A 27868-nucleotide genomic window follows, 5' to 3' on the forward strand; every position below is an offset into this window, starting at 1 on the left:
GCTCACTGCAACCTCCACCTCCCAGGTTCAAGCAATTCTCTAGCCTCAGCCTCCCAAGTAGCTGGGACTACAGGCACATGCCACCACGTCTGGCTAATTTTTGTATTTTTAGTAGAGATCGGGTTTCACCATGTTGGCCAGGCTGGTCTCGAACTCCTGACCTCAAGTGATTGGCCCACCTTGGCTCCCGAATGTGCTGGGATTACAGGCATGAGCCACCGTGCCTGGCCAATGCTGTTATTTCCTAAATATCTCTTTAATCCATAACATGAAACAAATCTGGCCTCACTGAGTTAGAAAAGTGAGGAATATTTTAGTCTTCAGATAATTGTGGATATTTTTCTTGGACACTACACCAAAAGTTGACACACAGCAGTTTTTTCTTCTTTTCTTTTTTACTCACCACTATATTAATGAGGAAACATAGTAGTTTCGTAAAGGTATGTGGAATCTAAAATCATGTCAATCAATTCCTATTCTATTACATTAAAATCCATTGGTTTATCTTGAACTTTGAAGAGATTTTGTAACATTGTGTATTGGTCATTTGGAAAATATAGGTCCACTGAATTATACATAGCTTCTAAATGCTGATGCATTTCATTACACAATGCTTTAAAATCACATTCATTATATCACTGTCAATCTCATCAAAGAAGTCTTTAGGAATTGGGAAGTTTTCAAGTTCATGGTGACAGATATAAGTGTTCCAAAATTCTAGTTTTTCACTTGAAAGCTTGAATGTTATTATTGGCAACAAATACTGTCAGTTGTTTCCTTTGAAGTAATAAGCTTACTTTGTTCATTTTTGGGAAACTATCTGCCAAACACTCAAATTTGAATAATCATAGTTTGTCTCTCCATTATATTTTCAAGTAAAAATAATTCTCCTTGCTGGGCGCCATGGCTCACACCTGTAACCCCAACACTTTGGGAGGCCGAGACAGGAGAATCACTTGAGCCCAGGAGTTAGCGACCAGCCTGGAAACAGAGTGAGACCCTGTCTCTACAAAAAATATACAAAGTTAGCCAGGTGTGGTGGAGTGTGCCTGTAGTATCAACTACTCAGGAGGCTAAGGTGGGAGGATCGCTTGAGAATGGGAGGTCGAGGGTGTAGTGAGCCAAGATCACACCACTGGACTCCAGCCTGGGTGACAGAGACCCTGTCTCAAAACAAAAACAAAACAAGAAAAACCTCAAAAAACAAAACAAAACAAAAACAACCAAAAACACACACACACAAACACACACAAAAACAGAACAAAACAAAATGGTGCTCCATGAAAAAAGAGGCTAATTCTGCTTGAAACTCAAACGATTGCAGAAGTGCTTTTCCTGGAGACTATCACTGTACTTGGGATACAGCAGAAATGCTTTATGTGTACTTCCTGTTTCATCAGAATATATATATATTTGAGACAGAGTTTCCCTCTTGTCACCCAGGCTGGAGTGCAATGGTGAGATCTTGGCTCACTGCAACTTCCTCCTCCCGGGTTCAAGCGGTTCTCCTGCCTCAGCCTCCTGAGTAGCTGGGATTACAGGCATGAGCCACCACACCCGGCTGATATTGTATTTTTAGTAGAAACAGGGTTTCTCCATATTGGTCAGGCTGGTCTCGAACTCCCAACCTCAGGTGATCTGCCTGCCTTGGCCTCTCAAAGTGCTGGGATTACAGGCATGAGCCACCGCGCCCAGCAGAATATTTTTTAAAAAGTACCCAAGGATTGAGATTTAGTAGAAATTAATAATCTTTACCATTTGATGAAGAACATTCCTAAGTAAACGTGAAATTTTTTTAGTGCATATGCATGGCAGTGAAGTGTACTATGAATACTAGCACAGGTTAGCACAACTGCTTCGATTTGTTTTGAGGTGCAGGCTGTTTTACCTACCATTGCTTTTGCACCATCAGTGCAAATGTCAACACAATGAAAAAGGCAAATCGTATTTTACACTATTATGAAAATAGTTTTAGCAGGGCACACTGGGTCACGCCTGTAAATCCCAGCACTTTGGGAGGCCGAGGTGGGAGGATGATGGCTTGAGCCCGGGAGTTTAAGAACAGCCTGGGCAACATGGCAAAACCTATCTCTACAAAAAATACAAAAATTAGTTGGGTATGGTGGTGCACACCTGTGGTCCCAGGTACTAGGGAGACTGAGGTAGGAGGATCACTTGAGCCTGGGGAGGCAGAGATTGCAGTGAGCCAAGATCGCACCACTGCACTCCACTCTGGGCAGCAGGAGGGAAAGCCTGTCAGAAAAAAACAAAAAACAAAAACAGAAAAAGAAAGAAAATAGTTTTAACTTCACAGACCCTTGAGAGGGTCTTGGGGGCCCCCTCAGGGTTGCATGGAGCACACTTTCAGATCCACTGCCCTAAATGACGTGTCTGAGTTCCTGAGAGTTGGTCCTAGGCCTCTTTTCTTCTCACTCTACTCTCTCCTTAAGTGAGCTCATCTACTGCCTTTGAACTACCTCTGAGAAAATGACCCACACATTTGTCATCTCCAGCCGTGACCTCTCCCTGGAGCTCCAGACTGTGTATCCAGCTGCCAGCTCAATTTTGGCAGTTGGGTGTCCCAAAGGCAATATGTCTAAGACTTTACTTCTGGTCTTCCATCTGTTTATATAAGCCCAAATCCTTATTGTCACCATGTTCCTCCTCACCCCATATCTAATCAATCATTAAGTCCTGTAAATGCTGTTATTTCCTCTTCCTTTCTCTCTCTCTCTTTCTCTCTCTCTCTTCCTTCCTCTTTTGCTTCCTTCCTTCCTTCCTTCCTTTCTTTCCTTTTTTCTTTCCTCCCTTCCTTCTCTCTCTTTCTCTCTTTCTTTTGAGACAGAGTCTCACTCTGTCACTCAGGCTAGAGTTCAGTGGCACACTCTTGGCTCACTGCAATGTCCCGGGTTCAAGGGATTCTTCTGTCTTAGCCTCCTGAGTAGCTGGAATTACAGGTGTGCACCACCATGCCCAGCTAATTTTTGTATTTTTAGTAGAGACGGGGTTTCACCATGTTGGCCAGGCTGGTCTCGAACTCCTGACCTCAAGTGATATGCCCACCACAGCTTCCCAAAGTGCTAGGATTACAGGCGTGAGCCACCGCACCCGGCCAATGCTGTTATTTCCTAAATATCTCTTTAATCCATAACTTCTGTCTCTACCACCATCACCACTACCAAAGCAAGATACCATTACCTCTTGCTGCATTACCACAACAGGCCTCCTTCAATCTGTTCTCCTCATTATAACCAGAGCAATCTTTTCAAAATGCAAATCTGATTATGCCAAAACCTTGTTTAAACCCTTCAACAACCTCCTATTGCTCTCAAAATAAAGGTCCAAATCTTTAACATGGTCTGTTTCCCCAGTCTAGGTCAGATTCTTAAAGTTCTCATAGAATCATGCCCCCTTCTTTCATAATAGTCACCGTCGTTTGTATTTGTATATTCATTAGTAGGATTATTTGATTATTATCTCTCTCTGATGAGACTAAGTTCTGTGAAAGCAGAGACAACCACATAGTAGACATTTTATAAATATTTGCTGAGTCAATGATTGAATGAGGCCTAGGACAACTCCTTTGAGCATGGAGTAACGACTGAGAAATAATTCTTCTGCCCTAGGCCCTCGAGTTGGAGAAGACCTATTTTCATTCTTATCGTCTCATAGCATTTCAAAGAAAAATCCTGCTTTGTCCAGGCATTCCATCATAGTGTCTTCCTAAGCACGAGGCACATTTATCTTCCTTTTGACATAGGTGCCCTCTTTGCTCCCCATCACTCATCCTGCCAGTGGTTCTTGAAGTGGGTTAGCAATACTGGTTCTTCAGGATTATAAGAGAGGGGACTGGGGCTGGGTGTGGTGGCTCACGCCTTAATCCTAGCACTTTGGGAGGACCATGCTGGAGAATCGCTTGAACCCGGGAGGCAGAGGTTGCAGTGAGCCAAGATCGTGCCATTGCACTCCAGCCTGGGTGACAGAGGGAGAATTCGTCTCAAAAATAAATAAATAAATAAAGAGAGAGAGAAAGAGAGAGGGGACTCTTTCTGTCCTACTAGGTGGTTGGCTAGGAGGCCCATTTCTGCAACAGAGAACAAAATGTATTAAGAGAGAACAAAGGAAGAATAAAGGGAATAAGAGAGAACAAAATATGGCCTTTCCTATAGAAGGGAAGGGAAGGGAAACCAATGTTTATCAAGCAACTACTGTGTGCCAGGCACTTTGAGACTTTTGTTGTCCCCTTTCATCTTTTTTTGGAGTTCCAGTGGGCTTTTAATCTTTACAACAACCCTATGAGGTAGGAGTTACGGTCCCATTTGTATAGATGAGAAAACAACGGGCCCAGAGAGGTTAAGTAACTTGCCTAAAGATACACAATATAGTGTATTAGTCCTGTTTACCTACCTACCCTACGACCCCTTCTAAGGGACTTTGTACTGGCGAAGACTTTGCAGCAGGCCATATTACATACCATATGACATCATCCCTACCCCAGTAGTTTATATCACTACTTACCTGCCCCTGCCTCTTCTGCCCTAGGTGATTAGACCAGAGGGAGGTTCTAACCTTAGCCATGTTGGTCCATGGGAGGCTGAGGCAGGAGGATCACTTGAGCTCAGTAGTTCAAGACCAGCCTGGGTGACATAGCAAGACCTTGTCTCAAAAAAAAAAAAAAAAGAAAGAAAGAAAGGGGGGATATTTCCTATCTCAGAACAAAAATCACAAGAGATAAATATGCAAGATCCTGCACTGAGGGGAGTTGGTGTTTAATGGGCACAGAGTTTCAGTTGGAGAAGATGAAGAAGTTCTGGAGAGGGATCATGGTGATGGTTGTATAACAGTATGAGTGCACCTAATGCCACAGAACTGGACACTTTAAAATGGCTAAAATGGTCGATTTTAAAGGAAATAAATACACACATATGTATTTCCTTTTTGTTTTGAGAGGGAGTCTCACTCTGTTGCCCAGGCTGGAATGCACTAGCATGGTGTTGGCTCACTGCAACCTCTGCCTCCCGGGTTCAAGTGATTCTCCTGCCTCAGCCTTCCAAGTAGCTGGGATTACAGGCACCCACCACCATGCCTGGCTAATTTTTGTATTTTAGTAGAGATGGGGTTTCATCATGTTGGCCAGGCTGGTCTCGAACTCCTGACTCAGGTGATCCACCCGCCTTGGGCTCCCGAAGTGCCGGGATTACAAGTGTGAGCCACCGTGCCCGGCCTATGTTACCTATATTTTACTACAACGACAACAATAAAAAGACTTTACCTTGGGCCCCTCATGTAGCAGGTACCTTAGAAATGCTGATTTTTCATCTTTATCCCATGTAGCAGAAGCCAAGGTCCAGTTAATCCCGGTGCCCTTAACCCAAGGCAACCCTCTGGCCTCTCCTTCCAGACTCTGAGACATAGAGCCCACCACAGCCCCCTGCCCCAGAGAGCTGGAAGCCCATCAGAGCAATGAAGTAAAGTCTCCAGACCTGGGAGATCAGGACACTCCTATGAACTGGCACTTTCAAGGCAAGAGCCCAGGGCCTGGGACTGCTGTGGCTGAGAAGAGCTGGGCCCAAGACTTGACCAGGTCTGTCCCCAAGCCCCAGGACGCCAGGCCCGTGGGGCAGTGTCCAGGGTTCTGTCTGCTGAGACCCTCCCTCGCTGGAGAAAGAGCACTTGGTGGGCTTCTCATCAGGAAAGGGGAGATGGTTGAGCTGCATCTCCACTGAAAACTCCAGAGTTCATCTGGGAGGGCTCCTTTTTCTCCATCCATCAGTTTTCTGACTAGCAATGCTCATTGTGTGCTGTGTAGGGCTGGCCTGGTTCCTCTTCCTTATAGCAGCCCCCTGCCTCCTCCAAAGCCAGTGCCTGTGTTAATAACGATAATGCCATGATAGTGGCCAGGAGATGGTTTTACCTAACTGATTAGGCCCTCTGGAGTGGCATCTGGGGCACAGGCTTAATTCTCCCTGGCAAGGAGGCAGCCAGGGCCCAGGGCTGGAGAGCACAAGGCACTGGCTGGGAAATTGCATCTGGGAAAGCACTGAGGGGGAAAATTGGAAGTATCAGAACTTCCCAGGTTGCTATTCCACAGAGGCCAAACATTGTTAGCAGCAGCACTAATTATGATCCAGGAGAGTCAGGCCTGGCTGCCTAGCCTGCCAAGGCAGTCCTTGAGAGCGGCCTTGGGAGCCAGTAGGGCAGAGGCAGAGATGCAGGCAGGCTGGGGCTCCCAGCAACAGGGTGAATTTGGGAGAGGAAAAACTGCAGAGCCCTTCAGACCCATGTGGAAGGGGAGCTGGATAGACTGAGTTGCTGGGTGCCTTCATGTCCTTTAGAAGGCTTAGAACTATGATAGGAAGGGTGGAAATTAGATGCTTTAATGATTTCTACCTGCCAGGAATTCAGAATCGTCTGTATTTGTCTCCACTTCCTCTCTTCCCATCCCTGCTTGTCCTTAGTGCTCCAAGGCAAATTCTCTTGTCAATGTCACCAGTGATTTCCATGTTGCTAATTTCAGCTGTCATTTCTGAGTCCCCATTTTACTCATCCTGGCAGTGGCATTTGACATGGATGGTTTCTTCATAAAACACTCTCTTCCTTTGGCCTCCATGACACGCCCAGTTCTCCTACCTCCATCATCTCCTGGGCTGGCTCCTCACCTCCCCATCACTGGCTGCCTCAGGGCTGTCCTTACGCCTCTGTTCTTCTTCATCCATCCTCACTCCCTAACTAATTCCATCTATCTCTGGACTTTAAAGCCAGCTATGTTGATAGGTCATGGTCATATCCAGCGGCTACTTGCCATCCCCATGTGAGTCTCTCTTATAGTCCTCTCAAACTCAGCAGTCCCTCAGTCTTCCCCAGGGCAATAAATGCAAATGTGTTCTACCAGAGCCCCAATCTTGGAGTCATTCCTGGTTCTTCTCTTCCTTTCATGTCCCCTTATCCAATCCCTTGGGAAATGCTATCAAGTTCTACCCTTTAAATTATCTCCAGAATCTGGTCACTTATACCCAGTTACACCACTATCACCCTCATCAGAACCACCCACTGTCATTTTTTGCCTGGGAAATTACAATAGCCTTTGAATTAGGTACAATACAGGCCATCGTGGTGGCTCATGCCTGTAATTCCAGCCAAGACAGGCAGATCACTTGAGGCCAGGAGTTCAAGACTGGCTTGGGCAACATGACAAAATCCCATCTCTACTAAAAAATACAAAAATTAGTCAGGCATGGGGGCACGCGCCTGTGATCCCAGCTACTTGGGAGGCTGAGGCATGAGACTCGGTTGAACCCAGGAGGCAGAGGTTGCAGTGAGCTGAGATCACACCAGCCTGGGGAAGAGAGTGAGACTCTCCCTCAAAAAAAGAATTAGGGGCCGAGCACAGTGGCTCATGCCTGTAATCCCAGCACTTTGGGAGGTCGAGGTGGGCGGATCACAATATCAGGAGATCGAGACCATTTTCTATTAAAATTGTATATATTATTTGAGCTGTACAATGCAATGTTTTGGTATCTGTATGCATTGTGAAATGATTACCACAATCAAACTAATGAACATATCCATCACCTCACGTATTTACCTTTTTTAGTTCATGTTCTTTTTTTTTTTTTTTTTTTTTTTTGAGACTGAGTCTCGCTCTATCACCCGGCTGGAGTGCAGTGGCATGATCTTGGCTCACCGCAACCTCCACCTCCTGGGTTCAAGCAATTCTCCTGCCTCAGCCTCCCGAGTAGCTGCGATTACAGGCGCCTGCCGCCATGCCCAGCTAATTTTTGTATTTTTAGTAAAGATGGGGTTTCACCACCCTGGCCAGGCTGGTCTTGAACTCCTGACCTCGTGATCCACCTGCCTTGGCCTCCCAAAGTGCTGGGATTACAGGCATAGTCCACCGCGCCCGGCCTGCTCACATCCTTTTTGCTGGCATTTTGTCACATGGCTGCGCTTAGTTGCAAGGGAGGTTGGGAAATGTAGTCCTTTTTTCTGAGCAGCCATGTCCCCAGCTAAAATGTGGAAGGAAAGGATGAATTTGAGGGAAAAACTCCTGGCTCTGCCATAGTCTCCTAAGTGGTTTTCTTCTTTCTGTTCTGCCCCCTACAGGTTGTTCTAAACACAGGAGCCAGAGTAATCCCGTTAAAACAGAACGTGTCACTTTTCTGTGTAGAACCTTCTAAAGACCCTCCCCCCTCACTCAGAAAGAAATCTAAAATCCTTACCATGGTCTAGAAGGCCCTACATAATTTGAGCACCAATTTCTCTCTGATTTCATATCCTACATCTTTCATCCTTACTCACTCCACTCCAGCCTCACTCACTCCACGCCTTGCAAAATACCCCCACCTCAGAGCTTTTGCAGCTGCTATACCCTCTGCCTGGAACATTCTTTCCCCAGATAGCTGAAAATGTGGCTCCTTCACTTCCTTTAGGATCCTGCTCAAATGCCACCCACTCAAAGAGGCTTTTCTTGGGCCCCATTCCCACCATCCCCATCCCCCTTACCATCCTTTGTTTTTCTCTGAGGCAATTAACATCACCTGAAATATATGTTTACTTACATTATATGTGTTTTTCCCACTAGAACATATGATCTAGGGTCCACATACAGCAGGTGTGCTATACATGCTTGTGGAGTGAATGAACAGATGAAGACAGCAGTGCATGGGAACAAAGGCAGCAGAAGGCTGCTTCTTCCTTAGTCATTTCAGGAGGACCCATGTCTTGATTCCTGTTGTGGGTCCAATTTGGAAACAGACTCCTTAGTTTCTTGCTTCTAGGAGCTCCCTTGAGTTCAATTTATGAAATATTCATTAGACATCTAGTGTTTTTGTTACCTAGTATGGCAGATATAGAAGGAAAATAAGCTATAGAGCACTATTGGCCCTTGGGAAACATATGGATTGGTTAGGAGCCTAGATTTTGTCCTTTTCTTTCTTTGCAAGTATGACCATTCAGGTGTTGTGTAAAAGGCCAGGGAAAGAGTGGCTTCACTCTTTATGGAGGCACGATAAACTGGTATGGCCTGGGTAGGAAAGAGGGGAGGAGGCCAGGCGCAGTGGCTCACGCCTGTAATCCCAGCACTTTGGGAGGCCAGGTGGGTGGATCACCTGAGGTTGGGAGTTCAAGATCAGCCTGATCAACATGGAGAAACCCCATCTCTACTAAAAATACAAAGTTAGCTGGGTGTGGTGGCGCATGCCTGTAATCCGTGCTACTCAGGAGGCTGAGGTAGGAGAATCGCTTGAACCAAAGAGGTGGAGGTTGCGGTGAGCCGAGACCGTGCCATTGCACTCCAGCCTGGGCAACGAGGGCAAAACTCCGTCTCAAAAAAAAAAAAAAAAGGAAAAGGGGTGGGGTCTGAAGAGAGGCTGCCCCATTACAGATTATAGTGGTTTTTTTCTCCCTCTTATTCCCGATGGAATAGGGTTTCATTCCTTGCTGGTCTGCTTAAGAAACAGTTTGAGGCCGGGCACGGTGGCTCAGGCCTGTAATCCCAGCACTCTGGGAGGCCGAGGTGGGTGATCACCTGAGGTCAGACATGGTGAAACCCTGAATCTACTAAAAATACAAAAATTAGCCAGGTGTGGTAGCAAGTGCCTGTAATACCAGCTACTTGGGAGGCTGAGGCAGGAGAATTGCTTGAACCAGGGAGGCAGAGGTCTCAGTGAGCCGAGATTGCGCCACTGTACTGCAGCCTGGGTGACAGAGCAAGACTCTGTCTCAAAAAAAGAAAGAAAGAAAGAGAGAGAGAAGGGAAAGAAAGAAAGAAGGAAAGAAAGAAAGGAAGGAAGGAAGGAAGAAAGGAAGGAGGGAGGGAGAGACAGAAAGAAAAAAGAAGAAAGAAAGAAAGAAAAGAAAGAAAGAAAAGAAAGAAAGAAAAAAGAAACAGTTTGAACCAGTTCTCATTTGATGGAGGAGGGGGAAAGATAGACGGGGGTGGGGGTTGGGGTTGGGCGCTTGCGGGGGTGGGAAGGGGCCTGGCCAGAGGGCTGCAGAGGGCTGGTGGAGGAGAAGGAAAGGAGGGCTAGGCTTTAGGGGGCCCCAGCTGGAGGGAAAGGTAGCTGAGAAAAGCTGAGGCTGAGTAGGAGATAAATGACCTGAAAAGATTGCTCCATTATCCTTCCTTGCTCTGGGCAAAATGCAAAAGGTCATGCTTGGTTATTTTCCCCCCCACTCCCTCCTCACAGGGCCACTTAGACACTGCTCTGACATTTACAGCCGCAGAGGATCAGAGGCCTCTTCTGAGGCCTGGCTCGAGATTTCCACATTGGGAAAGTTCCATTTTCTTTTTTCTTTGGATGAGGCTGCTTGCTGCATCCCTCATAATTCTTCCTTCTCTTGACATTCCCCTTCAGTCCGAGAGGGAGAGCCAAGAGCAGTGGTTCTCAAACTTGAAAGTGGATAAGAACCACTAGAAAGCTTGTTAAAACAAGTTTGGGCTGGGTGCAGTGGCTCACACCTGTAATCCCAACACTTTGGGAAGCTGAGGTGGGTAGATCACTTGAACCTAGGAGTTCGAGACCAGCCTGGGCAACATGGCAAAACCCCATCTCTACTAAAAATACCAAAAGATCACCCACACTTGGTGGCGTGTGCCTATGGTTACAGCTGCTCTGGAGGCTGAGGTGGGAGGATCACCTGAGCCCAGAAGGTCGAGGCTGCAGTGAGCTGTGTTCATGCCATTGCACTTTGGCCTGGGCAACAGAGTGAGACTGTCTCAAAAACAAACGAACAAAAAAACAAGTTTGCCTGATGCCACACCCAGAGCTGATTCAGTAGGTCTGGGGTAGGCCTGAGAGCTTACATTTCTAGCAAGTTCCCAGCTGATGCGGATGCCAATACTGCTGGTCCCAACCACGCTGGGAGAACCACTGACCTAAAGCAACTCGTTTGGGTCAAAAGATGTCCCTCATGGATCTTCAGTCCTTTTCTCCAGCTCCCCAACCAAGGGGAAGTAGGCTTGAGTTATCACAAGAGTCATCCAAATTCAATGTCAAGGACTTCTTGACCATCAGGTTTATAGGACAAGGCAGTCCACAAAATCCCCCTCCCTCTAAATCTTTGAGAATCTCTTCCATTCTCATACACCTGGGTGAGTGAAGATCTGTTCTCCCCTGCCACAAACCCCACTGCCTGGACAGGGAATTCCCGGGACTTGAGAATGGCAGCAAGTGTGGCAGGTGGAAGATGGGAGGACAACAGATGCCGAGTAAGCAGAGGGAACCCCTCCCCTCCTACATGCTATTTCTTTGAGATTAAAATATTTGTTTCTTCCTGGGCTCTGCTCAAGCCCATATCTGGGAAAGCATTTATGCTTAATGTCCTCAACCCATTAGCAACCCGGCATGGGGCTCTACTAATCAGGGTCCTTAATGGCAGCACCGTGAAGAGTGAGGCTGTAAGTGACTGCACCTGCTTCCCAGCCTCAGCTGGAGAGGAAGTGTCTAGACAAGACCAGAGCCTAGGTAGGCTCAGCGGTGGCCTGAGAATGATTCATGCCGGCTTAGGAGACTGATCTGACCTAATGATAACCTGTTCTCCCACCTCCAGTTTGGTAGGGGTGCAGAGGAGGCTCCCTGGTTACCTTGGCTGAAGTAGCAAGACCCCCCAGTCCTACTCAGCCTCCTCTACTCTCCTCAAATTACAGAACATTGGCCTCCTTTAGAGCTATTCTTCTCCCAGCGTCCAGCATTTATTGAGCACCTCTGTGCAAAGGACTCCTTCCCGCACCAACTGCTTTCCATTTCAAAATCCACAAGCTCGTACTTGAGTCTGTCACCAAATAGGGGGTGAGGGCCTTTGACCTGGAATCTAGGGGATACCTAGGGATCCTCTAGTGCTCAGACTGTGTGGGCTGCACCTTCTGCAGCCACTCTTGATGAGTTGGGTTCTTTGGCTTTGATCTACAGAGGGAGTATTTGGAGAGCCCTTATTTAAGAGTAACCAGATATTCTAAGGATCAAGGCCAGTCTCGAAGTATTTGCCTCTTGCTTCTCTTGACATGATGTGTTTGGTCCTTGCTGCAGACTAAGTGTCCCCCACTAAATGCGTATGTTAAAACCCCACCCCTCAATGTGATGATATTAGGAGGTGGGGGCTTTCGGAGGTAATTAGGATTAGATGAGGTCATTGGAGCCCTCATGAATGAGATTAGTGCCCTCATTCATGAACGGGGCTAGGCATGGTGGCTCATACCTGTAATACCAGCATTTCAGGAGCCCAGCACAGGAGGATTGCTTGAGGCCAGGCGTTGGAGGCTGCAGTGAGCTATTTGTGCTACTGCACTCACCCAGGGTGACAGAGCAAGACCTGGTCTCTAAAACCAGAGTCCTGAGAGAGCTTGCTGCTTCTTGCTTGCCTCCTCTCTCTGTGCTCAGCCAGCTGAGGATACAGTTAGAAGCTGGCCATCTGAAAGAAGAAGAAGGCCCCTCCCAGAAGTTGATTCCGATCTTGGATTTCCAGTCTCCAGAACTGTGAGAAATTAATTTCTGGTCAGGTACAGTGGCTCACGCCTGTAATCCCAGCACTTTGGGAGGCCATGGCAGGGAGATCACTTGAGGCTAGGAGTTCAAGACCAGCATGGCCAACATGGTGAAACCCTGCCTCTATTAAAAATACAAAAATTAGCTGGGCATGGTGGTGCACACCTGTAATCCCAGCTACTTGGGAGGCTGAGGCAAGAGAATTGCTTGAACCTGGAAGGCAGAGGTTGCAGTGAGCCAAGATGGCGCCACTGCACTCCAGCTTGGGCCACAGAGAGAGACTCTCTCTCAAAAAAAAAAGAAAGAAAAAGAAAAAGAAAAAAAAAATCTGTTGTTTATAAGCCACTCCATTTACAGTATTTTGTTATAGAAGCCTGAACTGACTAAGGCAGTTCCACTAGACAATTCAAACCACTGCAGCTCTCCCAGATTCTGGAAAGGAAAGATATCCCACTCCACCCCCACTCAATGAAACACTTGAGACAGGAGGTGAGTTTCTGCTTCAGAGGGACATGGAGTCATGCTTTAAAAAGGACTATAGGAAAAACAAACAGGCTGGGTGCAGTGGCTCATGCCTGTAACCCTAACACTTTGGGAGGCCAAGAAAGGCTGATCACTTGAGCCCAGGAGTTTGAGAGCAGCCTGGCCAATGTGCTGAAACCCCGTCTCTACTAAAAATACAAAAATTAGCCAGGCGTGGGTGTGCGTGCCTATAATCCCAGCTACTCGGGAGGCTAAGGCAGGAGAATCACTTGAACCCAGAAGGTGGAGGTTGCAGTGAGCTGAGATTACACCACTGCACTCCAGGCTGGGCAGCAGAGCGAGACTCCATTTCAAAAAAAAGAAAAAACAAACAGATTGGGTGCAGTGCCTCATACTCTTGATCCCAGCACTTTGGGAGGCCGAGGTGGGCAGATCGCTTGTGCTCAGGAGTTTGAGATCAGCCTGGGCAACATGGCAAAAACCCATCTCTACAAAAAACACAAAAAAATTAGCCAGGTGTCGTGGTGCACACCTGTGGTCCCAGCTACTTGGGAAGCTGAAGCATGAGGCTCACTTGAGCCCAGGAGGTGGAGGTTGCAAACAACATAAGAGAAACAACGTAAGAGAAACCAGCAAGTGCCAGTGACTGGTTCTTGTTCATTCTCCCCTCGTTTATGGGAACTTCAGAGTCTGGAAGAGGTAGAGCACCTCTAAGGGGGGCACCACACAAAGCCACCACAGTCATCAGAGCCACAGGGCTGGACAGTGCTGACTTTTCTCCTTCTTGGAGGGGAAAGCCTATATGGACACCTGTATTCCAGGCCACCAACAAGCCTGATGGTTGTCCAAGAGCTCAGGGCCTCCTCTCTCCTGCCTTTTCTATTCTGGCTCCTCAGCCTCAGGTCTGAGCCATGGGAAACCCTCTCCAATCTGCTGCAACAGAACATCACAAACTGCTCCTGTTGTGGTCTGGGCTGCCAGTTCCCTAGCCTGCTGTTGCTACTGGAAGAAGACTACGACGTCAGTAATCTCTCCCCATGCCAGTCCCTTTGTAGGTGGAAGGTGCCCATTTGAAAAGAATCACATCTAAAGCAGACAATTCAGAGCAATAGGGACAATGAACGAAGCAAGAAGTGCCAACTGGGCAAAGCCATGTTTCAGCCAGGCCCCATTATGCCTACACTTTTCCCAAGGCCCAGCCTCCCCACATGGCCGGTTCAGGCCCATCTGCCCAGCTCTCTTCCCCTCGCCTGCTCCTGGGCCCTGTCAAAATGCCAGCTCTTCCCTTCTCTGTCCCCTCTGCCTTCCAGGCTCCACCTGGCCCATCCCCAAGATGTCCAAACCTCCCAGCTGGAGGCTGGATTAGCAGCAGGCAGGGTAAGCCCGGCTGGGGCTAGAACAGTAGGTCTGAGCTGATGAACCTGTGTTCCAGAGCCAAGGGTAGATGGGAACACTAAGCAATTGAAATGTCACCTGCTTCCTGCTCCCCCCTCCCTACCAGGACATGATCTCCCTAAAGGCAGACTTTGGAGATGGAAGACCTGTGCTTGACTCCGATCTGTCCCTTTCTAGCAGCTAGCTTTGTACAAGTTAGACCCTCTAAGTCTCCACTTCCTCCTTTGTAAAATGAGGGCAGTAATTGGGGTAATTTGAGAAGGAATGGTAAATTGGTAGCTGAGGTACAGCTCTTAGCTTTAGTTATCCTTCTCATGCCCTGCCCTTTCTGTCACCCTGGGCACTGGTCACGCAGGAGATGCTCTCTTGGCTGCTAGGGGGGTTGGGATGCCCCAGGAGGCAGCCCGCACCTTGCCAAGGAGCAGCCGGAGCCCTGAAACCTCCAGGAAGGGGTGGAAAAGCCTCTATCTGTGCTGTCTTTCCACAGAACCAAGGGAGAGGGTGGCCAAGAACTTAGGTGAGAAGAGGCACTGTGGGTGGCGGGGTGGGGTGGGGTCTCATTTCCATAGTTTTGTCCCAGAAGAATGTGCTGGGTATTTTTCCTGCCTTGCCCTGGCCAGGTTTGAAGGAGGAATCTCTGCTGGAGATTGATGTCACAGGCTTGCCTTCCCCTCCCCAGCTTCATCCTTGTGATTTAAAGAAATTATTTGGACATAGAAGTTAATGGAAGTAGGTTGCTAGTGTGTGGGCGAATCCATCACTGTCTCCCAGCATTCCAAGAGTGGATCTGTCTTTCAGGGTGAGATATCCTAGAGCGACTTTCCAAGGTCTGAGAAATAGAGTCTACCTTGGGAGGACAGGGCCGGGGGCATCGTGGACAGGGATTTTAGAAAGCTGGGGTGACTGCACGCTAGTTCTAGGGCCTGGCTGGAGGGCTTTCTTTACTTATGGGGGAAGGGAGGGAGACGGTATTGGCATGGATGGGGATGCTGCTTCTCTACCTCCGTCCCCAGCTGTCTTCTGCCCCGGGAAATGGATAGGAAATAGACGGGCACATCCCCGCAGTCCACTGCTCAGGATGAGGAGGGCTGTTTTTGCAGCTGTCAGTGGCAGTGATGAAAGAGGTGGAGGTGAGGGGAGGAGGGGGTGCTGTTTGATGGAGCAGTGCTGTCGGGGGAAGAGGACTAGCTCCCCTTCCTTCCATTCCCCCATTCTCTCAGCTCAGCACTTCCTGGAGGTAGCATTCTGGGAGGGAGCTGCTTTGAAAGCACAAAGAACTAGTGCTGGAAGGCTGAGGGGTGGGGAGGTGTGAGGAGGAGAAGATAAGTATTCAGGTGGGGGCAGACTGCCCCCTCAAGCCCCACACACAGCCAGGCCTTCCCCGCAGCCTAAGTATGTGATGTGTGTGTGTATGTGTGTGTGTCCACGCCTACATGTAGTGCGAGCATGGACTTGCAGCTATGAAGTGTTGACAGGGAGAGTGACTAGGGACAATGCAGAAGCTGTTCTCCACCGGGCAGATGGCTCCTCTCAGGTATTTGCTCGGGTCTTCCTCTCTCCACTCCTTCAGTTCTCTCTCCACTCCTTCTCCTTGTTTTGTCTTTCTCCTCCTCAGTTTCTCAGCATCCCCTTTGCTTTCCCCCTCCCTCTCTTCTAGCTGTCATTCAGATGCAGCAAGATGGATTTAAATCAGACTGAAGATCCAATGTGGACTCTATATGGCAAATAAATAAATTAATTAATTTTAAAAAATCAGACTAACGAATAAACTTGGAAAGGGGAGCTGCAGATGGTCCAGGAGAGAGAATCCTGTAGGTCATGGAATGTTAGAACTAAACACCAGAGGAGTCTGCGGGTCTCTTTTGCACCTGTACACAGGAAGCTGGAGGTCCTTTGGGAAACATGTCTCATTGGCTTTGGGGGCAGTTGCTGGCGAGAAGCAGCATCTCCCCTCTTGTGCTTCCCATGGCTGGCTGATCCCCTGACAACACACTCATAGCCCTGAGATAATTGACTGTCTCAGCCCTTTCTTTCTTAGGCTCAGAGGAAGAGCCTGGTCTTGCTACACAGACCATGACTTTTCTCATGAAGCTGGGGACATCTGCAGGCTGGATGGCCTCCAGAGCTCTAGGCATGTGCCCAGAGGCCAGGCTGCCAGGCCCAGGTATGACAGCCTAGGCGTCCTCTCAGGTCGACTGCGCTTTAGACATTCTCCTCCTTGGTCCCTGATCCCCCTTGAGGAAGTCCAGCTCTGATTCAGGCTGTGGCAGTATCGGGGGGCAGCCTAAAGTGAGGACCCTTCTGGTAGAGCCTGCTCCTGCAGCGGCTGTCTTTGGGCATTGTGATTAGAATCTACCTTAACAATTCTTTCTCCCCGCCCCCCACACTGGTTTCAGCCAAACCAGACAGAAGGGGGCGCTCCTGAGTCATCCGAGAAGAGGATTCTGGGCTGCTGTCTTAGCCCTGGCTCAGGGAACATCGGAAATTTTGTCAGTTCATCCGTCAATCTGAAGGTGACTGGTGCGGTCACCTCGTTCTCTTTCTTCCTTTGCTTTCTTTCTTAAGAGATAGCGTCGGCCTTTCTTAAGAGATAGGGGGCGGTGGCTCACGCCTGTAATCTCAGCACTTTGGGAGGCCGAGGCGGGTGGATCACCGGAGGTCAGGATTTCGAGACCAGCCTGGCCAACGTGGCGAAACCCCGTCTCTACTAAAAGTACAAAATTAGCCGGGCATGATGGCAGGCACCTATAATCCCAGCTACTTGGGATGCTCAGGCTGGATAATCGCTTGAACCTGGCGGGCGGAGGGTGCAGTGAGCTGAGATCACGCCACTTCACTCCAGACTGGGCGAAAGAGCGAAACTCCATCCCCCCCCCCCCCCATAAAAAAAAGGGATGGTGTCTCACTATGTCATCCAAGCTGAAATGCAGTGGCACGATTATGGCTCACTGCAGCCTCAAACTCCTGGGCTCAAGCCATCCTCTCACCTTAGCCTCCCTAATAACTAGGATTACAAATACGCACCATTACACCTGGTTAATTTTTACATTTTTATTTGTAGAGGTGCTTAAGTGGCCTCGAGCTCCTGGTCTTGAGCAATCCTCCTGCCTCATTCTCCCAAAGTGCTGGGATTACAGGCGTAAGTCACGGCACCCAGCCCCACTCACCTGCAGACTGACAGATGGACAATTTTTTTCTAGCAGGACCAGACAGAGACTTGGAGGAAACACTTTTATGACTCGTCCAGAGACTCCCTGGGCTGGAAGGAATCTGGCCTCTGCCTCTGGGAGATCAGCAAGTGGGGCAAGTCTCTGTCTGGGGCCATGGCCAAGGCTGGCTGGGTCCTAGGCTGGGGACAGTGTAACCCCTGACCATTTGCCAGCCCCCAGTAGCTCACCCTGGTCTGACTGTCTTGGCAGAGCTGAATGTCCCAATTTTCTTCAGAACTTTTTCCCAGGTTAATCTGTGTTGCTATTGCCCATGACCTGCTCACCACCTTCTTCATCATGAAAAAAAAAATGGCTTTCTCTCTTTCTCCCAGATCTCACAGTCCTCTGTGACTGTTCCTGGCCCCATCAGATGGGGATGGGCTGAGCCTAGAGTACTGAGCTGGTCGGCAGGGTGCAGCACATTCCTTACCTGGAGCTGACACCGTTAGGACTTTCTTCCCAGTTGTCTTCTTCGGGCTTCCTCCTCCCCACCCTGTCACCCCAAAGCCTCCCACACTCGGGAGTTTCTCCTTCCAGTAACAGGGCCTGCATGAGCACTGGCTTAGGGGGATGGGGTGGGGGGTACGATGCCTGTATCAGGTTACACAGCCCCAAAAGAAAAGGCTGGCTTTTTGGCTTCTAGCACCTCCAACTTCTCTCTGTCCAAAGGATGGGGGGCAGTCCTGGGTGTGGTGGCTGGTGTGGAGGATGGGACCTCTGGGCTGCCAACAAAGGCATTGCCAGCAGAGCTGAGGGCACAGGCCAAGTCTGGAGTCTGTGGACTTGTACTTTGGACATGCCCAAGTCATCCCTATGTCTGCACCCTTCCATCTGACCAAGTCATCTGTTCCCCCCAGAGCAAACTTGTCCAACCCAAGACCACATGTGGCCCAGGACAGCTTTGAATGCAGCCCGATGCAAATTCATAAATTTTCTTAAAACATGATTTTTTTTGCGAATTTTTTTTTCTCACAGCTATCAGTGTTAGTGGGGTTTTTTTGTTTTTTGGGGCGGGGTGGGGATGAAGTCTTGTTCTATTGCTCAGGCTAGAGTGCAGTGGCATGATCTTGGCTCACTGCAACCTCCCCGCCTCCCAGTTCAAGTGATCCTCGTCTCTCAGCCTCCCGAGTAGCTGGGATTACAGGCTGGTGCCACCATGCCGGCTAATTTTTGTATTTTTGTAGAGACAGGGTTTCGCCATGTTGGCCAGGCTGGCCTTGAACATCTGACCTCAGGTGATCCACCTGCCTCAGCCTCCCAAAATGTTGGGATTACAGGCATGAGCCACTGCTCCTGGCCCATGTTAGTGTATTTTATGTGTGGCCCAAGACAGTTCTTCTTCCAATGTAGCCCAGGAAAACCAAAAGATTAGACACCCCTGCCCTAGAGCCTGGCTCTGTAGAAACTCTCAGGACTTCAGGGGTCTACCTCATCCCACAGGGCCACAGGGTTGCCTTGGGGGTGGTGTGGGGTTGCCCTACCCTTTTAAAATGCCCTAAGGGTCCTGACAGCTACGGGTGGATACCCAGCCTCAGCTCCAGCCCAGCCCTACTGAGGCATTAACTCTGGAGCTCTCTAGGGCAGTAGGGGGTAGGGAAGAGGCCTTCTCTGATTGAAAATCTGAAGAGAAGAAAATTGCGTGGGCCTGTAGCCTTTTCTTTGTGTCTCTCAGCTCTTTCACCAAGGACGTTTTCCCTGAGGTTTCATCTAAATTCTCCCAGCTGCAGTTCTAGCCCACTCTTTAGATCATGGCACACACTGCAGACCCCTGAGACACCCACCTGTGAAACCAGTGTGGGAATGGACCAGTGAGGTGCACATCTGTGGGAAGGGCCAAGGATGAGGAAACTGTATCAGTTCAAAGCCCATCGCAAATCAGCTTCTTCATCCCTCTCAAAGGTCAAAAGCATGACAGGGCCCAGAGGAGTGTTGGTATTTTCAGAGAAGAAGGCAGTGAGGATTTGGGAGCAGTCCACCCTCCTCAGCTACATCTCAGATCTCCTTGCTGAAATAAGGTCTCAGCTGGGCCAACAGAAGACAGGGAACTTAGGCACCTGGAAGAGGTGCAGACCTTATCCATCCTCCTCTGTGTCCCCCCACCCCAAGCCTGATACCAGGCCCTCTGTATAGGGGCAAAACTTTTTCCATTCTAAATGAACATTTACTCCTTTTCTCCAGGACACTGGGCATTTGCTGGACATCGGCCTGTTCAGGGGACCTCAGGCTTGAGACAGAAATGAGGAAGCACAGAGATCAAAGCCTCCTTCCCAGCCAGGAGTGACTTTGAAGTTCACTGGCATTGCAGTTAGGAATGACTTCCGCAGAGGGCAGGGATGGAGGGAAAAAAAAAAAAGGAAAAAGGAATGGCTTCCCCGACTACAGCTCCAGAAACCTCGTTTTCATAGCCCCTACTACTTAGGGAACTGGGAGTTTGGGCCAGTTTGGTGGTGGCTCCCCAGTAGGTAATCTGAAGGCCTGGGGTGGGGGTAAGGAGGGGAGTACAGGGATCACTCCTATTAATTGACACTTCCCATGGCTAAGGTGCTGTTCAAGGCATTTTACGTGTTTTGTCTCATGAAATCTGCAAACTACTCATTGAATTAGGTCTAATCATGATTTCTGTCTTACAGACGAGTAAACAGAGGCACACACAATGATAATAAAAATCAGAATAGTAATAATGATAACATTTTAACAGCTTTTTAAAACAATTTTTTAATTAAAAAGAGATGAGGTCTCACTATGTTGCCCAGGCTGATCTCAAACTCCAGGCCTCAAGCGATCCTCCCACCTTGGCCTCCCAATATGCTGGGGTTATAGGCCTGAGCCACCATGCCCAGCCTTTAACGGCTTTTTTTTTCTTTTTTATTTAATTTATTATTATTTTTTAAATCAGGCAGGCTCCCAAGCCAGAGTAGGCTCAGAGAGACTCCCAAACCACTTCAAAAAAAAAAAAAAAAAAAAAAAAATTGACACAGTGCCAGTCTTGGTGCAAGCACATGATGTATATGGTACTATTAAATCCTAAGAATTCATCATATTATCCCGATTTTCAGCTAAAGAAACAATCTGAGCAAGAAGTGACTTCACCAAGGTCATGGAGTCTTAGAAAATGACCAAGCCAGGAGCCAAACACTCTTCTCTCCAATTCCAACCAATGCAGCCTGTGCTGCTGATTCCTTGGCAAGATTGCCTCCCAAGGGGACCATGGTAGAGCAAGCAGGTGGTGATGGAGGAGGGTCCCGCTGGCCTTTGAAAGCAGGAGAACCCTTGCCTGTGGGCTGGGCCAGGAGCTGCAGCGTCTGGCATGCTGGGAAATTGTGGAGGAGCCCTCCTTTTCCCCCACTCCATCCCCACCTGACAGGGAAGGAAGCTTTGATGCTGTTTTCTCGCCCACAGGGGACTGGGGTTTGTAAAACAAACTCACAGCCTGCAGGAAAACAGATCCTGGAACAGCCCAAACAGAAAGGCAGGGGCTGCTTGCTCTGGCCCAAAGCCCCTGCCTCCCTGCTCAGTCTCAGATGTGTGCCTCCACCTTGGCATTCTGTCTGGGCTTCCTGTCAGTCCCCGCTCTCTCTCCATCCTCACTGTGAATCTTGCAGGGCTACAGTTGCCTTGGTAACATGATGGGAAGCTCTTGAGGTTTTCTGGAACCAGAGAAGGCTGTGGAGGGAGGACTCAGGCTCTGCTGGGCTGCTTGTCACAAAGGGAAGAAACCACTCCAGTGCTCCTGCCCCTGCCAGCCAGTCCTTCCTTGGGTCTGACCTCAACCTCTTCTGTTGCATCTGCAGGAGCTTTGTTTGGGTGGCCTATGGGGCTGGGCCTGAGAGGAGGGAGCTGTCACATACTGCTCTGTCCTTGGAGTTGACTGCCACTGTCACCAGAGCTAAATTCCTGCTTGCTACCATGACCTGGCCCTGTAGCCCTAATTGGTTTTATGAAGTTCAATGCCTGTTTTTTATGAGACAGATAATTATGATGCGGGGAGGTCAGGTCCTCCTCTGCTGGACCTGGCGGGGCCTCCAGAATTGCTGATTCTCCAATCGGCTCCAGGCAGACTGATGGGATCAGGATGAGCCGGGTACAGCCAGGCTGTGGAAAGAGAGCGAGTCTCCACTTTCCAGTCTCTGACGGGATCAGGGAGGAAAACGTGCACTGCCTGCCCCGTGAAGAAGCCCATGCCTGTGAAGTGGGCACCTGTGATGCCGTCCCTTGTGGGTATGAGGGATAACAGGCAGTGGGGTGGGAGGGGCAGCTCTCTCAGGCTAGAGGAATCCAACATGGGGCTGCCTGCGGCTCCGCGAAGAAATCCTCAATCTTTGACACTACGGGCACCCCGTGAAGATGTTTTTTTCCTCCATCTCTCCTTCTAGTCTTCTTCCTTTCCTTTCTCCCACAGTCTCAGTTCGACATATGGCCTATTTCTTCCCTATGTCTATGTCAGTTTCCGTAACTGGTATCTCTCCCTGCCCCCCAATCCGCCCCCACCCTCCCCAGGTGAGAGTTGACTTGCTGTGCCCTGGAGGGCAGTTCTAGGAGGGTGGAGATGGAGGGGAGGGCAGGGCAAGCTGTTCTGCTGACACTGGATGGCTCCCCTCCAATCCTCCTGGTTAGAAAGACCGCGGCAGGTAGAGGCTTCCATGCTTCGTTCCAGGCTGGGAGCAGCTGTCCACAATTGTGCCTCCCAGATGGGGTGAGAGGTTGGCCCCATCCCTAGAACAGGCCACACAGCTGTGTGCCCTGTGTGTTTGACCCACTTATGGCAGACACAGAACTGCACTTTCAGGCTAAGCCAGTTGTTGGGTGTGGCTGTGGGACAGGATGACCTCAGGAAGACCCTTACACATTCCACAGATTACCAAGTTCCCAGCTTCCCTTGCTTTCTGACTCAGTGGCCAATTCCTCAGGAGTTGCCTTCTCTTTAGAGTAAGGCCAATCTTGCAGGAAAGAAGGGAGGAGTGAGACTGGGGCCCAGGTAAGAAGGGCCTGGGGTCCCTGACTGCAGAGGCCAGCTCCTCTCTATCCCTCCTCCATTTAATTAGCTAATGTCTGTAAAGGGCTGGGTAATGGAAAAGCCCTATACAAATGTTGAGCACAATTTCATTTCCAAGGCTAGACAAGAATATATTTGCAGACTTGAGCAAAAGGTCACTGGGCCTGCCTGGGACAGAGGGAGGACTCCCTGCAGGCCCCAGAGGGAGGATGCCCCTGAAAGACTGGGGCAGGAGAAGGAGAGGCCACAGTGGGGGCAGGCATGCCTGCCTCCTTGGTCTTTAAGCTGGGTCTCTTGGTACCGTGCCTGCCTTGCACTGTCCCCGTTCCTTCTGAATCCCAGGGTCCTAGAAGCTTAGCCCTCTCTGCAGGGACCGCCCTCAGAGACTTTCCACCAGAAGATTATGCTAATATCCACAACAGCTGATGTTTATTGAGTATTCACTGCATGCCAGGCTGTGCTAGAGGCCAGAGTGCTCCGGCTTGGGGAGAGGTGGCTGCCTCTCTGCGCAGCAGGTGAAGGAGCTTTTCCAGTGAGGGAGCCCCTGCATGCTGCAGACTCTGCCTGAAATCTCTCCGAAACCTTTGGGAGGTTGGTATCACTTATCTTCTCTGACCAATGAGAACAGTTCCTGGTTTTGTGATCTCCCAAGTCCCTGGTGTGGATGTTCTGTGAGCTTCTGAATTCTCCTCTCCTTTCCCCACTGACAACTCACCTGGCCCTACACTCATTATGAAAGAATATTGAGGCCAATTAGCCTTGACAAGCTTCATGCCCAAGGGGCAGCTTTCCAGTTTCTGGTCCTCTAAGACCTGCTCAGGCCACCTATGTGTCTCTGCCCACTCAGAATTCTAGGAGCAGCTCCCCTCTCCATCTCTGGGCAGGACCTGGCTTTGGGTAAGGGCTAGAGTGAAGGAGACTGGGAGAGGGGAATAGCCAGCTTTAGCCTCACAGACCCGTAGTCAAGGGGAGTCCTCTGGGAGGGCGAGAAGAATAGCAAAGCAGGGAATGGCGGGTTCAGGAAGAGGCAGGCGGGACAGGGAAGGGAAACAGAGAATGTGTTTCCAACATCCCCTGGGTTTCCTCTGTCCCTGTCTCCTTCCCCCACTGAAAGAGGAATGGAGCTGGCTGGCCTTTCTGGGAGGCATAGTCCTCTAGCCTCCCAACCCTGCCAGCTTCCTCTCTGTCCCCAACTGCTCCTTCTCTGGCTTCTCTCCAGAGCCCAGGGCCTCCCTGTGTCATCAGTTCATTATCATTCTGATAAAAGTCATTAGTCCTTGAAAAAGCATGATTCCCCAGCTGAGGCCAGCCCCTCCTAACCTGGGGAGGAATACAGATGGATGGAGATGTGGGGGTGGGGACAGACAGAGGCACAAACACAATGACACTTGTTTCCAGGAGGTGTGTAAATGGACACAAACCCACTGGTGCACACGGCCACACACCTTTACACACAGGCCCAGGGATGTCTCACATGGTCACCAGAGAGCCCACAGGGCTACATCACTGGAGGCACGCTCAGCTGCTTCCAGTCCCAGAGAATCACTCGACACTGAGACCCAGCACCCAGCAGCCTCAGCCTCCTGCAAACACAGAAGCTGGGCTCCGCAGACTCTGGGGGCGGGGGCAGGGAGTGGAATATGGAGGCCAAGGTTAGAGATCTCCGAGTTCCATTAGCCACAAGAAGCGTGTCCGGAATCTAAAAGTGCAGGGACAAGGGCGCTGCAGAGCCGGTTCCTGACAGTGTGTCCCCATTTCCCACCCCTTCCACCACCAGGAAGCTCCTCCCTGTCAGCAAAGCCATTTAGGGATTAGAGCAGCTCCCTCAGTAAAAGCTGCTTCTTCAAAAGGTGCTTTCAGTTCATTTGCATTCACTTCGTGGATATTATAATGCGTGGAGGAGCTTCCTCCTCAGTCCCTCTTCGCTGTCCCCAGATTGAGTCCCTGGCCCATGCAAGGTATCAGTTTGGGCTGGGCCAAGCTTTCCAGTGACCTGGGGATCTTGTCAGGGAGTGGGAGGTGATAAACACTGACCGTTAACCCCTGGTCCTCAGAAGGCAGCTCCGGGGACAGCTAGGAGGGGTCACAACTGGAGTTTTCCCAAGGGAGAGGAAGGAGGCCAAGGTCTGGAGAGGCCTCTCAATTCCCCCGGGGTCATAAGCCTGGTCTCCTAGGGAAGGAGGAATCTGCCCAGCTGCTGTCTGCAGATGGGGCTGCCACAGGGGAGCAGGCAGAGTCAGCCTCAGCTTTGAAGACCTTCTCTTTGGCAGCCACCCCGCCCCGGCTCCATGCATTCAGTTCATTCTAAGAGTACTTAACTAACACCATGATGTGTGAAGCTTGATGCTAAGTAACTGGAATGCAGTGTTGACTAGGCAATGTGGCCCCTGCCTTCACAGAGCTTCCACTCCAGGAGTGACAACCCACAAAAAATGAAGACACAAGACAATATAGAATAATATGAATTATACCTAGTACCATAACAAACAGGGCGCTAAGATAGAAAGTAATAGGTCAGGGCCGGGGGACCATCTTCAGATGAGGTGATCAGTAAATGGTGGAGACATAACACACCTGCAGTTGAGGCTGCAGGGAGCCAGCTTCGCACGACTGCCCTCCAGCCAGGGCGACTCTGTCTCCTAAAAAAGAAAAAAAAAAGGAAGAAAGAAAAATTTCTTTCTTTCTGTGTGTGTGTGTGTGTGTGTGTGTGTGTGTGTGTGTGTGTGTGTGTGTGGTTTTTTTTTTTTTTGAGACAGAGTTTTGATCTGTCACTCAGGCTGGAGTGCAGTGGCATAATCTCGGCTCACTGCAACCTCCTCCTCTGGGTTTCAGGAGATTCTCCTGCCTCAGCCTCCCAAGTAGCTGGGATTACAGGCATGTGGCACCATGCCTCGATAATTTTTGTATTTTTAGTAGAGACAGGGTTTCACCAGGTGATCCACCTGCCTCGGTCTCCCAAAGTGCTAGGATTACAGGCATGAGCCACAATGCCTGGCCAAGAATTTCTTTCTTGATTTGTCCTTTTATCACCTCAAAGGTGCATCATGGGATTTCCCATCCCAGCTCAGGGGAAAGGCATGGCTGTGCCTCTTCATCCCCAGATCAGCCTATGGCGAGGCTGCCGTCTTTTGGACACTCCAGTGAACGTGCCCACCTGCCTGCTCTGGCACATCTGACAAGGCTGGAAAGAAGGTGCCATTTTCGGGGAGGGGTCAGTTTCAATGCCTTCCCACCAATTGGTCCGGAGCATGTCCACAGTTCTGTACACTGGGGAGCATCCAGTTCAGGCTTGGCTGAGTCAGGCAGATCCAGAGCTGCCCACCCCTCTCCCCAGGCCAGGGCTCCAGAGACCCTAGAGCCATTTCCAGCTTCCCTGCTGCTCCTCTCACCATCAATCAGGGGCTGGGATGTCAGAATCAGGACTGGGGGAAGCCACTCACATCCTGAACCACCCCTCAGGGACACAGAAATATGAGGCGAGGATCCTGAGCTTGAACATTTACAGGTAGCATTCAGGATTGAAAACTGATTTATAGTCTGAAGGCAGGCAGGAGGGAGCGGGAGGAAGGTGGGAGCTCTGTGTACAGTGCAGCCTTGTGGGGCGGCGGTAATTATATATTACGTTGAACTGTCCTTGCAGCACGGTGAAGGGCAGTGGGAATGAGACTCTAAATCACGCTTCCGTGATGCTCCCCATAGCTCACCTCCCTGTATGTGGCCCCAGAGGCCAGGGCTGACACTTCTCCCCAGCCCCAGCACCACCCCCTGCCCCCACCCCCACACACACAGAGCCCAGTGGTAGGGCCAGCCTGACTGACTGGGGGAGAGCAGGAAGATGGGATGTGAGCAACTCTGGCAGCTTCCAGGGGCTGCTCATCCTGCAGGCCTCATTGTTTATTGCCCCCGCAGCCGCCAGCACTTCCCACTCCATACCCCGCTTCTTCCACTGGGGCCTGTATGTGGGCTGTGTTGTTTGAAAAAGACATCCCTGTCCTTCCTTCATTCATTCTCCTCTGTAGCATCTCTCTTCTCTACACCACAGCCACACAGCCACCACCTTGGTTCGAGTGGGGCCTCATCACTTCTCACCTGGATTTCTGCCACCATCTCCTAACCAGTCTCCCTCTAGCGCGCCCCTACTCTTAGTCCATCATCTTTTACCTCGTTGCCATGGTAATCTCCCTAAACGCACCTCTGACCGTAATCTTGATCTCATTTGTCTGGGAAGTGGGGATTGTCCCTGCTGACACAATAGCTTTGTGCTTGTGAGCTATTATTATTATTATTATTATTATTTTATATATTTTTGAGACAGAGTCTCGCTCTGTCGCCCAGGCTGGAGTGCAGTGGCACGATCTCAGCTCACTGCAACCTCTGCCTTCTGGGTTCAAGCAATTCTTCTGCCTCAGCCTCCTGAGTAGCTGGGACTACAGGCGTGCGCCACAACACCCGGCTAATTGTTGTATTTTTAGTAGAGATGGGGTTTAGCTATGTTGGTCAGGCTGGTCTCAAACACCTGTCCTCAAGTGATCCACCTGTCTCAGCCTCCCAAAGTGCTGGGATTAAAGGCGTGAGCCATCATGCTTGACTGTAAGCTATTATTATTGTAATTAGACATCTCTGAGCCTCAGTTTACTTGCCTGTAAGTAAGGAGTGGGGAGAGGTGGTCAAATGTTGGTTCCTGAAAGGAACCAACATGTTCCAGCTTCTTTAAGAAGTCTACCCGGGCTCTTGGCGGGCTGGTGCCTGCTGGCTCACCTCCCGCCCTGTGCTTTCAGTCCAGGAGGAACCCTGGTACTCATCTGTCCTGAGGGGCCATTTCCATGACTAGACCCTGATCCTTACGGTCAGTCACCTGGACTTCCCACCAATCTCCTGCCCCTCCATCTAGGCTTTGAGTTCCTGGTTCAGAGGGACATATTAGTGCTTAGTGGTGATGAGAAACGGGTCAGACAGGTCAGGGCTTGAAGTCTAGCCCATGACTGTGCACAAGGTTTTGGAGTGGCGTACTGATTGAGAGCGAGGACTCAGCCGCCAGACTGCTTGCTTGAGTTCGGATCTTGGCTGGGCTACTCTTTAGTTTGGCTAACCTCTCTGTGCAGTTTCCCTGTTTCTAAAATGAGGATAATAATTGTACCCACCTCATAGAATTGTTGTACAGATTAAATGAGTGAACATATGTGATTGTTCTTGCTGATACAATAGCTTTGTGCTTTTGAGCTATTATTATTGTAATTAGACTTCTCTGAGCCTCAGTTTACTTGTCTGTAACACATCTCCATAATACCTTTCCTTCCTGCTTCAGG

Source organism: Gorilla gorilla, chromosome 4 (assembly GCF_029281585.2).
Source record: "Gorilla gorilla gorilla isolate KB3781 chromosome 4, NHGRI_mGorGor1-v2.1_pri, whole genome shotgun sequence".
Taxonomy (NCBI): domain Eukaryota; kingdom Metazoa; phylum Chordata; class Mammalia; order Primates; family Hominidae; genus Gorilla; species Gorilla gorilla.